At 41.9% G+C, this 18,141-nt stretch overlaps 1 protein-coding gene across 5 annotated transcripts in view; it reads left to right on the forward strand.

The window, feature by feature from the left end:
- The window catches only part of LOC144782951 (uncharacterized), a 250,662-nt gene that overhangs the window by 108,141 nt on the left and 124,380 nt on the right, over positions 1-18,141 (forward strand). The gene's annotated exons all lie outside the window — the stretch shown is intronic.

Consider the following 18,141-nt stretch of genomic DNA (forward strand, 5'->3'; position numbering starts at 1 on the left):
TTCTTTTCCGCTTTTAAATTGGATGGCTGAACTGTTTTCGGATGAAGACGGTGACTTCCTATTGGAGGCTGTTGCAGCTTATTTTGCATACACAGTTATGTCATAGACCTTTTTCATGTTTGATATGCTGAGTACTAGCATTTCATTGACAATTCATTGACTTATTTGTCAAGTTTTTATTATTTACCTTGCCTATTGGCTTAAGACTCGATAAAATACTTGGCTGTTTTATTTTTCTTTAGCATTAAATTTTCCTAGTTTTTAATGCTTTACCTTGCGGACCGTCCACATATAAACTTGCAATCTGCTCTCATGAGATGGCACTTCTATTATCTTATTCAGTTCGTTTCCGGATCATGGGGAGGTGTCATCTAGGTCCTGGATATCTTTACACCGTGTTAAGTTAGCATGGGCTCATTACCGGTTTAAACGCCATTTTTCCTTTTTTGCAACTTCTGCACACGACACTTAGTTGTTGCTTTAGCTTTCCACCTAGTAGTTCATCGTGGTTTACATGAGAATAATATGTTATTGCTCTACTATCTGCTTTGCTTGTTAAACTATATCTGTACAGCGAGTGCTAAAGTTTCAAGAACAACACGATACAGAATTGTTATGAGGTCTGATCTCCACGACTTCATACTCATAACATAAGTGCAACTTCTGCCAATTCTGGGCATGAGGCGAGTTTTATATTGCTTTGCCGAACACACATACACAACAGTTGATGCGGTTCACATGAAGAGAGAGCTGGTGTATGCTGATGTGATTCCTTCAAATCTAAGACACTAAAGTATGGGCACGCCCTAAACCAACACAAAGAGACCTTCTTAGCAAATAATATAATATGTGTATTAGGGAGGGTGAGATATAAGCAGCCGCGGGCCGTGGAGGGAGTTACGGTGAGGCAGGGAGGCGGGGAGGGGGAGAAGCAGGGTGGAGCCCTCTCTACCTTGCCCCTCCCCCTCCCCGCCTCCCTGCCCCACCGTAACTCCCTCCACGGCCCGCGGCTGCTTATAAGTGTTGCTAACTCTTATTCATTTACAGCATGTTAACATACTGTCACCATTCGCTTTTTATGTACTAGTAACTATGCTGGTAATTTTGCTACTGATAATATGTGTACTTCTATTATCTAAGATACTACGCCTGAGAAGACGGCATTAGTAAATAAACATTTCAAATACACATGTGTTCTTCTTAACTCCATGTTCTGGTTTCTAAGAAATATATAACGACCGACTGTTCATGAGTTCCACGTATCCTGAGGTACTATAAGTTCATATTCTGGATTGTCTAAACATTGAGAGTTTGTTATATCCAATGTGACACTGTACCTAGCTTGCTAAGGAGTTTTTGATTACTAACGTGAGTTTTGGGACACCCTAATTCACCGAGGTTCCAATCCTCTGTCCACAGTTCTGTGTGAGAACAGAAACCCTGCGACAGGGGCACCCCCGACCCTTGCTGGAGCTTCATCACACTTGCGATACAACTCCAGCAATGCGCCACCTTTACGGCACAGATACATCACGCATCTGTGCTGTTTTTGCCCCATGATGCGCCGCATTGTAAATGCAGCACACCATAGGTGACGGAACAGCGGCACAGAATGACTAACACATCCCTGGTGATGCGCCAGTCATCATAAATGTATCCCTATGCTTCTTATCTTGTTAGAGATGAACCGCCATATGTATCATCAAAGTTTTTTGCATTTCCTAAATAGCGAACTTTAAGGAATAAATAGCGATTCTTTACCATTCCTAGTTTGCGATTAGCTATTTGCTAATTACAAATTACCCATTCATTTCCTTCATTTCCATAGGGCGGTTGGACTCACTTTTAGCTCGAACGGCTGAATGGATTTCCACGAAACTTGGCAAAATTGTAGGGACTGGTAGCCCGATGTGCCTTTGCTATGTCTCAAGATATATGCTCCAGTGGTTTTTACGAAAATTAACTTTGAAAAATATATATTGGGCTACATTGGCCTATATATATGTTGGAGCCCAAATGTAGCCCAATGTAGCCCAATGAAGCCCAATGTAGCCCAATGTAGCCCAAAGATGGCCGCCAGACACACAAAAAAACAAATGTAGCCCAAATATCAGCCAGATGTAGCCCAACTATAGCCCAGTGACAGAATGACCAATCAGCTTCGCAAACCTCCGTTACGCGAAGCGGAGCGCTGTTACAGATATATATCTTTTTTTGAACGTTAATTTCTCAAAATCCACTGGAGCACATATATTGAGACCTAGCAAAGGCACATCGGGCTACCAGTCCCTAATATTTTGCCAAGTTTCGTGCAAATCCATTCAGCCGTTCGATTATTATTATTATTATTTTTTTTTGCCCCGCGGGGCCCTTTTAAAACCTCCACATCAAACCTAGGGGGTCAGCGAGGATCTACTATGCCCCCTTATAGTTATTTCCCCCTTTGTTTTGACCTCCTCTTGTCTCTCGATCCTACCGAGAGACAAGATGGCGGCCGCTACGGACTTTTTGGAATGTTGACAGACGCCGGAGAACCAATCAGCTTCGCTTCACAAAGCTCCGTTGCGCGTAAAGTACGCGAACCGGAGCGCTGCCTGGTCCGCTGTTACAGATATATATCTTTTTTTAAACGTTAATTTCTCAAAATCCACTGGAGCACATATATTGAGACCTACAAAAGGCACATCGGGCTACCAGTCCCTACAATTTTGCCAAGTTTCGTGCAAATCCATTCAGCCGTTCGGGCTAAAAGTGAGGCCAACCGCCCTATGGAAAACTCAATGTTAAAAACACGTTTTGGGACCCCCCTTTTTTCTCGGCCCCCCCTTGACGAACCCCCCCCAAATTTTCAAGGGCTGCTCAGAAACAAAATGTGCCATTTTCCTGAAAATTTCAGCCAATTCCGTCCACAAACGCCAAAGTTATTAGACATAGAATTTTCAAAAAACCCATAGAGAAAAAATCCTAACTATATATACCTACTGGCGACCGCCAGTAGGTAATATATATGTATATATATATATATATATATATATATATATATATATATATATATATATATATATATATATATATATATATATTTGTGGGAACAGACCTTGGCGAGTTGAATAGTTGATAGCAATAAATTGCACTTATCAATACTACTAAATAATAACAAACTCAGTGTGTAATTTATAATGTTTATCAAAAAATAATGTGAAATAAATGCTCATCAAGTACCATCATACAATGCAAATCATACATTATCACAGAGAACATGTATTAGCAATGAATAATAGTTTACTCTCATGTTCTCAAATTCTTTCTCTTGTCTCTTTCTAGCTCTACGTTTAAGATCTGATGTCTCTTTCTACATTTGCATTTGCAACATTTATAAATCATGATAATCATTAATATCACTATAACTTCTGAAGTAATAGGTAATCATATTTTTCTTAATAAGCTACTCCCTAAAGTAGAAAACCAATTTCCCACTGAGGAAAAAGTCTTACCGAGTTTCTCGCATGCACCATCAGCCTTCAATACGGGCAAATCTTCATGAAGTTCTGTAATATTTCTAATATACCCCTCAAGCTTTTTACTCTGATCAGGGATATAAATACAGGATTGTTGTATTTTTAACATGCTACAGGCTCCACCCTCTTTTGCCAATAATATATCAAGGGCAAGACGATTTTGCAAATCCACTGATCAAACCGTAACCATTTCAGTATCAATCATCGAGAACCCACCAGCAGTATCTGTTCATAACCGATCAACCACTGTGGACAATTTTCTAATTTTATGTGAATTCAGAATGACTAACTGAGGTATAGGTGCTCCAAAAATATCCTTCATTATCTCAGAATAACTCGCTCCACTCTTTTTAAGTTTTAGTCCTTGTTTTATTTCATTAACTCTATTATTCTTATCTACATGGTACACTTTTGGAAACACTATGCCTAAATAACAACATCCACACCAACCTGCAGGTAACCTATAATAGGCATTCTTACAAAGACACATAATAAATTCCCGGGAAAACAGGATCAGTTTCTTCTTTCAATCCCCAGTTTCCTTTTATCAAGAAAGTATGCTCACATTCACTAGAGCCAATGAAGTAACTATTAAGTTCAGTCTTTTCTCTAAACACACAAAGCTTTCCTCTATGTTGAAAATTTAGAGTCATGGCAGCGTATGTCTCAACCTTTTTGTAAACACCCTCTCTGAAAGCCCATGGAGGTACATGAGACTTTCGCTCAGCAGTTGTCTTTTTGAAATCTCGTCTTCTATCTTCTACCATAATCATAAATTCTATTTCTTCATGTCGTAGTTTACAGGTTAGATTATTTCTATGTGCATCTATTGTATCTATTGGTTTATTTCTAATGAAAAAATCCCCCATGTATGCAGCATAAGCAGGTCCATAAATACCTTTTAAATCTCTCCTAACAGGAATTTGTGAAAATATGAAATCAAACTTAGAGTAATAATACTCTAATCTTTCCCTCTCATAAAACAAACTGGTAGAACACTACAAGACACACCATACGTTAAAAGGTATGTGATGATATGTCACCCCCTCTGAGACAGACAATGGTAATTGCATATACACATAACAATCTCTCACATTCATTGTTCCAACATATTCATACAACAATTTAGTAAAAACATTTAACGAAAAATCATTAATTGATTTATCATGATGATAAATACTATCATCTTCTATCTTTTCTATATAAGGGTTTGGATTTTCTTTAGTAATATAATCTTTTCTCTGACTTCCCACATCATTAGTATTATTTTTGTGATTAGTCACCATAAGAACAGGCACAATAACAATCAATGTTAACCAAACCAACATTAGTAATACAGCACTACATAAGCAAGCATTAAAACATCTACGTTTAAAACTAGGATTATGATATCCAGTCTCTGTTGCCTTTGCCATTTTAGTATATGTGAGTAAAATACCCAGGCAAATCCTCAATCGAACACTAGGACATGAACAGAGACATTAGCTCAAAAAGATTTTTGAGAAAATAATCAGAAAAACGTTTTTGCACATTAAGTATATTTTAATTTCTATTATAAAACATGATTCAATGATAAAAAAAGGGTTTTAAGTACATTTGTATCGATACATGATAAAATATTCCAGCATTATACCATATGCGTGAATTTAGACATGAGTAGGTACATATATATTACAATAAAAAGATGGTTTCCTGATTATTTTCTCAAAAATCTTTTTGAGCTAATGTCTCTGTTCATGTCCTAGTGTTCGATTGAGGATTTGCCTGGGTATTTTACTCACATATACTGTTTTGCCCTGACCCAGGAAATTGATCCAAATCAGGGGGTCCTTGTTTATTTTCATATATGCCTTTGCCATTTTAGACACTATATAAACAAATTAAAAATCTAAGAAAAAACCAGAAAATTCTAAAAATTTGAAAAACGTATCCAAAAACCATCTAGAGTAGTGTATCCTTACACTTTATGCCTATCTTCTTTACCCCCTCTTTTTTAGGTCTCGCCTGTCGATGCGCATGCGCATCGAGCTTGCGAGACTATTGGGGCTTAACCACTCTTTAACTAACTTGCAAGGAATCGTGGCGATTCCTTGCAGTGCCCGTGACTTTTAAGCTCAATGCGCATGTGCATTGAGCTTAAAAGCGCGTGCACATCAGTTCCCTCAGCCGCACTCCAGGCCCCTGCTGTTTTCACACCCTCTCCCCGCTCCGCTCCGCCCCCTCCCCTGCCCGCCGTGTCGCAGATCACAGAAGCTTGTTTATCTACTTTCAAGCGCACGGCCGCTAGGCCGTGCCTCCCCTACTCTCCTCCCCCCTCCTCCTCCTACTCTCCTCCCCTGCCTGCCGTGTCGCACCTCTCCCCTCTCCCCGCTCCGCCCCCTCCCCTGCCTGCCGTGTCGCAGATCACAGAAGCTTGTTTATCTACTTTCAAGCCGGCATCCGTCCTTGTCCTCTCACGCTTGTTTTAAGAGTCTTCTTGCTTTCAAAACACTGGTCACCTGACTGCCAGCACTTACTTTCAGCTCTACACGAACAGACACTACTGCCAGCAAGTGCCCCTGAACTGTAAAAGTTTCCTTCTGCCTGAAACACCGAGCAATACAGAATTCTGTGCTACCAGCAATACTTCTCCACGCACCTCCTGCAGCCCTCGACCGTCTTCCTACGAGATACAGTTAGGCTGACGGGCTCCTCTCACCGTTCGGGTGAACATCTCTTCACCTGTCACACTTCGCAACATGCTCCGCTACAGCCGCTCAGGCTGTTCGCCATTCCCTTACTCCTGCTCACGGTTTGCGGCACCTCACGCAAGAACGCAGGATGGTACTTGTGCAGTCAGTGCACGCGCCGCGCTTGAGGCTTCTTCCACCGATCCACTTCACTTGCACTGGCCTGCGCTCGTGCAGTCACGCACTCGCCACACTACATGCTCTCCCTCCCCAAACTTCACAAGTACTAGGCACACAAACTCCTCTCTCTCCCAAACTGGCCCTCCTTACGTTAGTTCACCTCAGGGATTAAACCTGTCACAGCCTCACGGTGCTCTTCTCCCCATTACCAGCACTAAAATGTACACGTCCTGACGCCATTTTCCTGGCCATAGAGCTCCACCGCAGCTCGGTCTCTGCCACTACTGTGTACCCACGCAAATTCACTTAGAGTGCTCTTCTCGGGTGGATCCCATCCTCGTCGCAATTGGAGTGAACATGCACCATCAGTTTCTTCACAATGGTTTATTATAAGTCAAGTAACAAGTGTGTGACCAACCCTGCAAGACAGGACAGCAACTGCCAAGACGGGACAGCAGTTGCCAGTCCTAGTCTCACCCATGACATGCTAAACATTCCATGTTCTATGACATCACATGGCTATGCTAGATCAAATTGGATCTAGTTACAACATACAACATTATACAAATGGCCATAACACACATTAGGTTCTGCAGGCGAAAACAGCCATTCTTGTGTTGATGTCTTCTGTACCCTGGATACATCACACTACAAATCTGATCTCAAAGTGACTCGACCTATCTCTTTTTCCCACCCTCCTGTTCTCCCCTCACAGTCCCCCCTGCCCGCCTCCACGCCCCCCTCCTCTGGACCCCTCCACCCGCTCCCTCTTCTTCGACCCTGCTCAGTTCCTCCTCGGTTCTTGCTCAGCCCCCCCCACCTCCCCCATTCTGCCCTCCCCTCCTCCCAGCGCTGCAAGGGTTACATTCCTTTCCAGCTGAGCTGGCAGAGCGATCCCGGGCAGAGCCGTCAGATTCGCGGTGGGAGCGGGGAGGGGGCAGAGAGCTATTCTCATGGGCACGGAGGGGGGGAGGGGGGGCACATAAACTTCATTATCTGCCTCCTTCTATTGCGAGACCTATTGCATTTCCAATGCTTGTTTTAATTTCTTTTTTTATATCTCCTTCAAATCTTTTGGAACTCTTTCAATAATCTTCATTGAAATTGTTGCACCTTAATTTTCACAGTTCTTTTTAAGGTGGTTTTAGTTTGTTTTGATCACTTTGATAAGTACCAGCTTCTTCTTGGTTTTGACTTGTGTTTTCAATCTCTTCCGACACCACATATATCCATTCTGTAGCTATATATTTCTTATTCTTTTTGTTTTTCATACTAAATCTTCTTCTGAATCACTTTGTTCAGTGTGACTTGATATTTAATTTATTGGATCTGGCTTTTTTTTCTGGAGTGTATTTCAGTCTTTTCACTCCTTTTAGCCACACATCACCTGTTCTTGCTTTCTTAACTTGAACTCATTTTTCACCTTCATTGTCAAGTTCACAAGTTCTTTTATTCAGTTATTTTCTTTGTTGTACTTGCTCTTGATTTTCATCAATCACTTTCTCTTTTTCTTTCTCAACAGCAGTCTTTTGAGACCCAGTAGCTGGTGGGCACTTTATTCGACTTGTGTTTGGTTTTTCTTCATGTTCAGCCTTTTCAAAATCTGTCACACTAGATTCTATAGCTTCATGTCAAGTTTCAAGTTCTTTTCTTTTCTTTACCAGTTGCTGCTCTTCTTCTTGTCTTTCAAGTGGACTTGGGGCTCTTCTTATATGACTTGCTCGAATCCAATTCGGCAAGCCACCACACTTTACTGCTGTTGTTGTTACCAATATTACTTGGTATGGTCCATGGCATCTGGGCTCTAAACACGACTTCCTTACGTGTTTCTTCACCAGAACCCACTCTCCTGGACTCAAATCATGTGCTTGATCCGCGGATCTACCAAAGGAACTGGCTGACGCAGCCTTGGCTGCCCCAAAACTGGGCGGGCTTCGCCTACAGACAATGCAATATGCCGATGACATCATCATCATGGACCACACGAAAACAGGATTGCAAAGATCGCTCACTGCTCTCAACAAATATAATATAAAGAACCATCTTGTGATGAATGAATCAAAAACCAAAATTTTGATCTTTGGGAGCTACAAAAAGAAAAATCTTATTTGGAGAGCAGGGGGAACACAAATAACGACTTGCACCAGCTACAACTACCTAGGAGTTTGGTTCAATGCCAGGGCAAACCAAGCCGCACACCTCGGACACTTAAGGTCCAAGGGTATGAGGATCATCCATAGCCTTAGGCGCCTGAATCGCCATTTGCACAGTCCCTCAGCCGAACCAATCCTAAGGGTGCTGCGGGCCAAACTATTACCTGCAGTGACCTACGGCCACTTAGCCTTTCCCGGGAAAATGGACGCATTTCTGGAAAATATACAAATAAAAGCTTACAAGAAAATCTTTTCCGTTCCGCAGCATGTGAGGAGGTCGAGGATGAGACTCGAGCTGGGCCTGACACGTGCAAACCTCTATTGCCTGGGCGACCTAATCAAATACTATATACACACCTTACGAGCACCAGGACAATCTTTGAAAGAGCAACTACAAGCTGCGTTTAAAGACGATCACTCCCCTTGGCACAAACAGTTGCACCTCGCTATCTCTACACTAAAGATCGAACCAACCTCTCTTACTAACCCAACTATTCCCCTGCTAACATGGAAAAAAACATTAACAAAACAAATCATCTCAATTTCATTTCAAACCGACGTTGCCGGGCTATCTAAAAACGAACTCTTTACTGCCTTGAACGAATCATACATCAAGGGAAAACCACAAAGATACTTCAACTACTCCCTCAACCCTCAGACTCGCAACAAAATACTATACATGAGGCTGCTAGCTCTACCAATCTTTGACTTTAACCCCCAGTGGGCCTGGTGGAACGAGCAGCCCTCTTGCAGGTTTTGTAACTATAAACATGAGTCCTGGCTCCACCTGCTTTGCTGTTGCCCATTCTTTGCCTCTGATCGACGTCGCCTACTGATTCCCGTCTTTCGGGAACAATCACTGAGACACAGTAGCGAAGCATCGACTTTGTGTTTTAGTAATAATCCAGCCCAAGTACTAGCAAGAGCTGGGAAGTTCGTCAATACTATTTTAATTGCACTGCATAAACGCCCAACATTAAGAACCTGATCATGTTTTTATATATTTTAAAATTTTAATCTAACATGCATTGTTCTGTTTGTACATTACGGTTTTTATTAACTGTATAATAAAGAGAGAGAGAGAGAGATGTGCTTGATCCGGCTGTATGGTGGTTGCAATTTCTCCAGCCTGATGAGACACAGAACGCACCAGATCAGCTAATCATTTGCAATAATCAAGCACTAGATCATCAGTACTATTCATCAGTTTGTTTGCTGTTACAATTGCTTGTCTCTCCCCATCTAAACTTCATGAGGATTTATTCCAGTCTTTTTTATCAGGAATGCTTCAAAGACTCATCAACACCAGGGGTAAAGCATCTGGCCATTTCAATGTTGTAGACGCATACACTTTTGAGTCTGGACTTAATAGTGCCATTAATTTGTTCAACCACTCCTGATGCTTCAGGTCGATAGGCACAATGCAGCTTTTGCTCAATTTGTAATGCTGCACAAATCATTCAAATTATTTCATTATTGAAATGAGTTCATCTATCTGTTTCTAAAGAGACTGGAAATCCGAATCTGGGGTTGATCTCCCTTAAAAGCAATTTAGCAACAGTTAGGCTATTGTTACTTCTTGTTGGATATGCTTCTACCCAACGAGAAAACATCAAAGAACCACCAACACATATTTCAGTACATTACAAGGGGGAAGTTTAATGAAGTCTAACTGTAGCCTAGTAAATGGTCCTGCTGCTTTTCCAATCCGACCCCAACTAACAACTGTCCGGGATTTTGTTGCTGGCACACTGTACACTTCTGGCATAGACTCTCTGCAATGACCCTACATTTTCAATTGTACCATGTCTGCTTAAAGAGTCTGATCATAGAATCTCTTCCAACATGTGCAATTCCATGATACAGCCTTGCCATCTGTGAGAGTAAATAATCTGGCCTTACTGGCCTTTCATCAACATACACCCACACTTCATCTCCTGCTCTCTTTATACAACCTGATTTTATCCAAATATATTTTTCTTCCTCATTTGGTTCTTCCTGCAACTGTCTAATTTCTTCCTATGTTTCCAAAGAAAAAAAAACAGAGTGGCAATTTGTATCTTTTTTTCTCCATCCCTCTATTGTTTGAAATTGAATTATGTGCACAGCAACAAGCCACTTGTTCTGCGTATCTGTTTCCATTTGTCACATAGTCATTTCCTGACATGTGCTGAACATTTAACCACAGCAATCTTTTAGGGCATTTTTAATGCATTTAATAAATTCTTCACAGTTTTACTGTTCCGGATTGGGCATCCTGAAGAAGTCAAAAATCCTCACTGCATCCACAACTGACCAAAATCATGCACTACCCCAAAACCATATTGACTATCAGTGAATAGGGTTACTCTCAGATTTCTGCCAACTATATATGCTTTAGTTAAAGCAATTTGCTTAGAAATTTGAGCAGAATTCATCCCCTTTAGATAGGACGCTTTAAGAACCATAGCCACTGTACATACTACATAAGCAACACTCAATACACCTTTTTCATCTCTCAGGCAAGATCCATCCACAAACAGCACACAATCTGATTCTTCTAGTGGTGTAACTTTTATGTCAGGTCTTGGTTTTGTGCACTATTCTGTCATAGCCAAAAAATCATGATCTGCTTCATCCTTCACTTCTTCACAACTTGAACTCTGCAATAAAGTTGCTGAATTCAATGTTGTGCATCTTGTTACTGTCTCATTTTCAGCACCCAAAATCATTCTTTCATATTTAGTCAACCGACTATAAGTCATATGCTGAGTCCGGGTCCTTGTTAGAAGGATCTCAACAGAGTGTGTCACACATACTTTCACTGGATGTCCCATAACAATTGCTTCTCTCTGCTCAAGACTCACACAAGTAGCAGCCACTGCTTTTGAACAGCCTGGTAACGCTGCAGCCACTGAATCAAAAGAAGCAGAAAAATATGCAACTGGACAATGTGCCATTCCATGTTTTTGTGTTAAGACTGAAAGCGCACTTCCATCTCTCTCACAACAGAATAATGCAAAATCTTTTGTGTACTCTGGCATTCCCAATACAGGTGCTCGGCAAACACTATCTCGCAATTCAATAAAAGATTTTATACACTCTTCATCCAACTCAATCGGATCAACCACATCTATATGTGTCAACCTCTATAAAGGTTTTGCAATCAGCGAAAATCCACTGATCCACTGTCTACAGTATCCAACCATTCACAAAAACATTCAAACTTCTTTTTGAGTCTTTGGAGGACCCATTTGCAAAATCACATTAATCCGGTGCTGTGTTACTTTTCTAACTCCTTTTTCAATTTTGTGGCCCAAATATTGAATCTCCTTTTGACAAAACTGTAATTTTGCTGGGGACACATTATGGCCACCTTATGCCAAATGATTCAGCAAGGCAATTGTATCTGTCACACATGCTTCTCGTGTTTTTGATGCCACCAATAGGTCATCAATGTGCTGCACTAACACTGAACTTTCTTGCATGATCAATGTCTCCAAACATTTTTTTAAAATCTGATTAAAAATTGAAGGACTCCCTGTATACCATTGAAGAACTCGGCACCATGCCAAAACACGGTCTCCGAACCGGAAAGTAGAAAGATATTGGCTATCCGGATGTAAAGGTATCGAGAAAAATGCTTGACACAGATCAATCACTGTGTACCATTCCACATCACAAGGAATTTGATAAAGAATCACTGCTGGGTTTGGCACTATTGGACAATGTACTACAATTTTATAAATTGTTCTCAAATCTTGCACTATTCTATATTTTCCGTTTGGTTTCTTAATCACCATAATTGGTGAATTACAAGGACTCCCTAGTATTTCTTTTAGAATGCCTTGCTCAATCATTTAATCAGTTACAGGAATCACTACTGCTGTGATTTCAGGACTTATCCTGTACTGAGTTGTGTTTGGATATACTGCACCTGGTTTAACTGTAATCTGAATAGGATCCACACCCTTCATTAAGTCAATGTTCTTTCCTGTAAAATTCCATACATCAAACATTACTGTGTTTCTCAACTCTACAGGTAAATCTTCTTCTGTGAGAAATGAATATAAATCATTCACTTCTGTCCCTTGCTTTGCTAACATCATCTTAAAAGCAACATCCTCATCTGGTGTTTGAAAAGTAATTCCATCTGCTGTACAATAGTCTCTGAATTTTCCAAAATGAACCTCTATTAGTCTTGTTATTGGAGTCCTAATATATTTATTTGAGACTTCCACAACTTAGATTGTTTCTCCCTAGAGGGGTAGGTTTGGAATTTCTGCTGCTCTCACAGTAGAACTGATAGCACTAGTGTCCACAAGGAATGTAATATCATTACCTTCCACTTTTCCATCAACAAAAGGACCTGATTGATCGTCCTCTAGAGATGCTCCAAGCTCGTACTCTTCCTTCCCCCTCAGGCACCGTCATTGAGGTGAGTGTGAATCACTTTAAGGACATTGCAACAAATATTACGAAACCACTTGTACCTTTTGATTCTTACCAACTTGTTCATTTGCGTGAAACCCAGTATTCACACTGTATCTTTGTACGTGAGCATTCACATTATTTGGCATAGGAGCTTGAGGCACCTGTACGTGTTGTACCTGTGATGTAACTACCTGCTTTCTGTTGTTGCTGTTGTTAATATACAACCACCTCATTCTACATCAGCGAATTGAAATTTCGACTCATTCCATTATTTCTTAACAAAGATTTACACTCATTCCTCCAATGTCCAAACATTCTGCACGCATGACAAAGAAATTTATTTTTCAACACTTCTCTATTCATTTTACCTCTACTTCCATTTGGTACCTGACCATTTTGATTTTGTCCTTTCATTTGAAAATCTGTTTGAGACCATTGTTTCCATCTTTCTGTTCAGCCACTTTCACCTGTGCCCACATAATTTTCTCTTTCAGCTTTTTATGCCTTGTCTCAGTATCATCACTACAATATTTAGCATATCTCAGAATCTCATCGACTGTTTTACTCTGCCAACAAATTAAATGTTGCTGAATCATGTTACTAATTTCGGGTTTTAATCCAAAAGCAAACTTATATACAAAATGTCCCATATCTTTGTCACCTTTACTCTCAAAACCCCTATACTGTTTAAACACCTGTAACAACCTCTCATAGTAAGCATGTACTGATTCTTTGGGTTCCTGTGTTGTCCTGTCAATTTTAACCCAATATGTTTCCTTTAGAGAAATCTTACTTTTCAAGAAAGTAATTACTTGATTATATTTTCTCATCACTTCTTCTGAAGGTGCTCCTGTTTTCACATCTCTAGGATATTCTTATTCTTCTTTTGGTCAATCAACAGTTATTTTATACTCAATCCATAAATGAGATGGAACTACAATCTCAAACAAACCATCCAAATCTTTCAACAAAACTTTTGAAACCTTTAAAAACCTCTTTACCTGTTTTTACCACTCAAAAGGTTTCTCCCTCAACCTGGGAAAATCATTCATAAAGGATAATATATCCTGTCTTGACCAAGGAATGTGAACATATCCACCACCTGGAACTTCTCTCATTGGGCATACCATTTCAGCCTGTCCTCTTTCTCTTAATGGAAAGAAAGACACATTTTTACTTGCAAGTATTTCTTCCTTCTTTTTCACCCATCTACTTTCCATCGTTCTAAATCACCCCATTTCTTCAGAGTATTCATTAATTCTTTTATTTGCAATCGTTTGCCTGACGTATTCAAACTCTCCAAATCTTTATCAATAAAATCCAGTCCATACGTTTTCTGCAAAACTTTAGACTTCTCTATATCTACTTCATATTCTTGTGCAGCTCTCATGTAAATTCTTTGCTATCCATGTGATATTACTACACAAAAATAATAACTCTTCATCACGGTATTTACACAGTCTCTCTGGACTTATTTTACCAATAATCATTTCTTCCAGATCCACTCTCAGTCTACCTACATCTATACTCGATTGAGACTTACTATTTTCCATTCCTCTTATCCAGTCATCTAATTCCTCTGGCAAAGGACCCACTGAACTCCTTGACACTGGAGTTGTTCCTCTGACATTCTGCACTGTTTTTCTCAGATCAATCGGTACACTTCTCTTGGGTGTTTCAGTCACGTTTTCACTTACTGGAAGATCAATAAATGAAGTACTCATCTCAGCTTGTTCCGATCCACTAACATTCCTGACATTCATGGGAATTGTCAAGGCATGTACTCTCAATATACTTTGACTCTTACAATACAATAAAACTATAGGACCAATTGTTTTTAAAAAAAATAGTTTTTATTAGCATTTTCAGTAGTTACAACCAAACACAACAGCATAACTTGCTAGCTTACAAGTCCATGGATCATTAAGCATGGTATATGCACATGTCAAATAAAACAACAGGTATTCAGTTTAGTGGTCACAGCATAGTTGCAATTTGAGGACATACACATCATTAACGTCTGTACATGTTCAAGGGATCTGTAACAATATACAAGGATAGAAAGATATCAAACATCTTCAAGCATGTATATGGACACCAACATTCAGGCACCCCGGGGGACCTACAATCCCACGCGGACATAGCTACCTGCTAAACGCCCCCTCCCCCCCCGTACAAGGCCACATTCCCTCCCTCCGGTCCCTTCATAGACAACTCAACCACAGGTCTCATATCCTCGACACTAGCCTTTTGTGTGTTAGCCCATTGCACATACGGTTCCTAAATGTCACCGGGTCGGGATGTAGGCCGCATCAGCTCCCAGAATAGCCCCAGTTGTGTGTGACCATATGCTACATCAGCTAGCCAGCCTTTAATCGTGGGCACTCGTTTCCTACCCCAGTGTACCGCCACCCTCCTCTTAGCAAAAAGAAGGAGTAGTGCGTGAAATTTCCGTGTTTTGGGTGGAGTGTTTTTAACATATCCCAGTACACCCAGTTCAGGAGATGGGGCATCCGATCTTCTGACAATCTAATTTACCGAGTTAAAGACCTCGGACCAGTAGTTTGAGATCGCCGGGCATGACCATGCTATGTGTAGAAAGGAGGCGGGGGAAAACCCACATCACCAGCATTCATCTCTCTCTCTAAGCCCCAACCTGCGCAGCACTATAGGGGTCCTATAGAATCTATGTAGGTATTTGAAATGTATGAAGCGCAGTCTGTAGTTAGGCGAGAGCTCTGTGAGTTGGCCGCAGCAGAACGACCACTGGCCTTTGGTTAGGGGTGTTTGAAGTTCCTCAATCCAACACTGCAGAGACTTTGTCTCAATCACTGGTGACGTGGTCTGCATCTGCCTGTATAATCTAGTGACCAACCAATCATCACTGATGGCACGGCACGCCGTACTCAATCTATGATACAAGTACAGTTCTGAAAATGACGCAGTCTCTCCGTCCTCTGCCTCCGGGGGGGGGGGGGCATGAACACGCCATCAGAGAACAGATCAGCAAAGGTGTAGAGGTGCAACTTCTGCTCCAGGGATCTACTAATTCCCCCTTCAATACATGGTAGCATTAGATTCTGCAATAGCCAAATCGAGGGGGCGTACAACAATGCGACCCTCGCCTTCTTCTGTAGCTCCTCCCACATCCATCTCAACGTGCCCGCAGTGTCAACATCCCCTCTGGGGCACCCTGCCTTCGTACAAATGGCCACCTTCAGCGGGACAGGCGCGACCATATCTTGTTCCACCGCCACGTGGGGCTGAAAAGTGCTCGGGTGGACCCAAAAGTGCTGATATTGAGCTTGAGAGCAGAGCGCATAAAGGACCATATCAGGGGCGCCTAGTCCGCCCTGACCCAGCGGCAAAGTCAAAATATCCCAGGAGACCCTAGCCTGACCGCCCGCCCAGGCAAGTGTCACAAGGTGAGATCTAAGAGTCTTAAAGAAGTGCGATGTGAGTGGAATCGGGATATTCGTGAATAAATATAGAAATTTGGGCCAGATGACCATCTTCGCCAGGGCCAGTCTCCCAGTCAGTGACAAAGGTAACTTTATCCATATTTTAACCTTCTCCTCCAGCCACACAACAGCCCTCCCAAAAAGATTCCAAATTACTTGAACATCTCGTCTTATACAAATGGCCAAATATTTAACCGCCTCTGCCTCCCATTTCAGGGGGTATTCAGAGCCAACCCGTGGGGTAGTGTCAGTTAATGGAAACATTAGCGATTTCGACCAGTTTACAGAGACCACGGCTAGTCCGCCAAATCAAACAAATTCCCGCAATATTGGGTCCAGATTGACCTCCGGGTCCATGAGGTAGAGAGTCATGTCATCTGCATATAACGATATGAGGAGACTTCTGTAGCTCAACCCCATATCCCTTGCCGTTTGGTGTTGGCGCACCCGGGCAGCCAAAGGCTCCATTGCTATGGCAAATAGTAGCGGGGACAGGGGGCAGCCCTGCCTCCTGCCTCTCCAAATGGGAAAGGGTTCAGAGATTAGTCCGTTAACTCTGCTCCTAGCGCTGGGCAGGGTATACAGAAGGCGAATTCTACTAATGAAAAGCGGGTTAAAACCCATACGCCCCAGTATAGCAAATAAATACGGCCATTCAAGGGTGTCAAAGGCTTTTGTGGCATCCAAGAACACTGCCGCAGCGTGGACTGTTGGGTGAAGGTAGTGTAGAGTGGAAAACACGCAGGTTATGCAATGTCAATCTACCCGGGATGAACCCTGACTGATCAAGGAGCGCTATCATAGGGAGTAGTGGCTGTAGTCGGTTAGCCAGCAATTTGGCAAAGATTTTCACATCTACATTTAATAGGGAAAGAGGTCTGTAAGAGTCCATCTCCTCCTCTGGTTTGCCGGGTTTCAACAATGTAATTATCATGGCTACTCTCATGTTTTCAGGCAGGACTCCCCCCTCCAATGCCTCCTCATATACGACCAACAATCTGGACACCAGTTCTGTAACATAGGTTTTATAGAAGGCCGTGGTCAGGCCATCCGGGCAAGGGGCCTTGTCAAGGGGCAGACTCTTGATGACTAGAACAACATCTTCTGTAGTTATGGGGAGATCCATATATTTCCTGTGGGTGTTGTTGAACTAAGCTAATGCTATGGAATCCATTAAGGACTTCATACCTTCTGGACAAGTTTCCTGAGTGGCAGTGTATAGTTTGGAGTAAAACCCAGTAAAAGCATTCAGAATGTTCCCTTGACCTCTAAGTGTGGCATCTGGCACAGTACATATCTCATGGATATGTGTTGTGGATTTCGGCGACCTGATCATGCCCGCCAGCGTGCGCCCCAGCCTCTCCCCCTCGCCACATCTCCTGGCCTCAGCATATTTGCCTAGAAATGTCACCTCTCGTTGCGCCTCCTCAGCATAATCTAACAGTCTAGATTTTAATAATCCGGAAGTTTCCGGATCACCTGTGTCATAAAATTGTGTCTCGAGACCCTTTATGTCAGACTCTAGACGCTATCGTGTTTCTTATGGCTTTCAAAACCCCCGCCTGTCGAGCTATGCATTGTCCTCTGATCACCACTTTAAACGCCTCCCAAAGAGAGGCCTCAGTCTCAACCGACCCAGTGTTTATCTCAAAATAGTTTGTAATATCTTTCCTGGTCTCTTCCTTGAAGGCCTCGTCTAGGAGAGCGAAGGCGGGAGCTGCCAAGAGAACGCACGCCTTGGCAGGTT

Source organism: Lissotriton helveticus, chromosome 9 (genome assembly GCF_964261635.1).
Source record: "Lissotriton helveticus chromosome 9, aLisHel1.1, whole genome shotgun sequence".
Classification (NCBI taxonomy): Eukaryota; Metazoa; Chordata; class Amphibia; order Caudata; family Salamandridae; genus Lissotriton; species Lissotriton helveticus.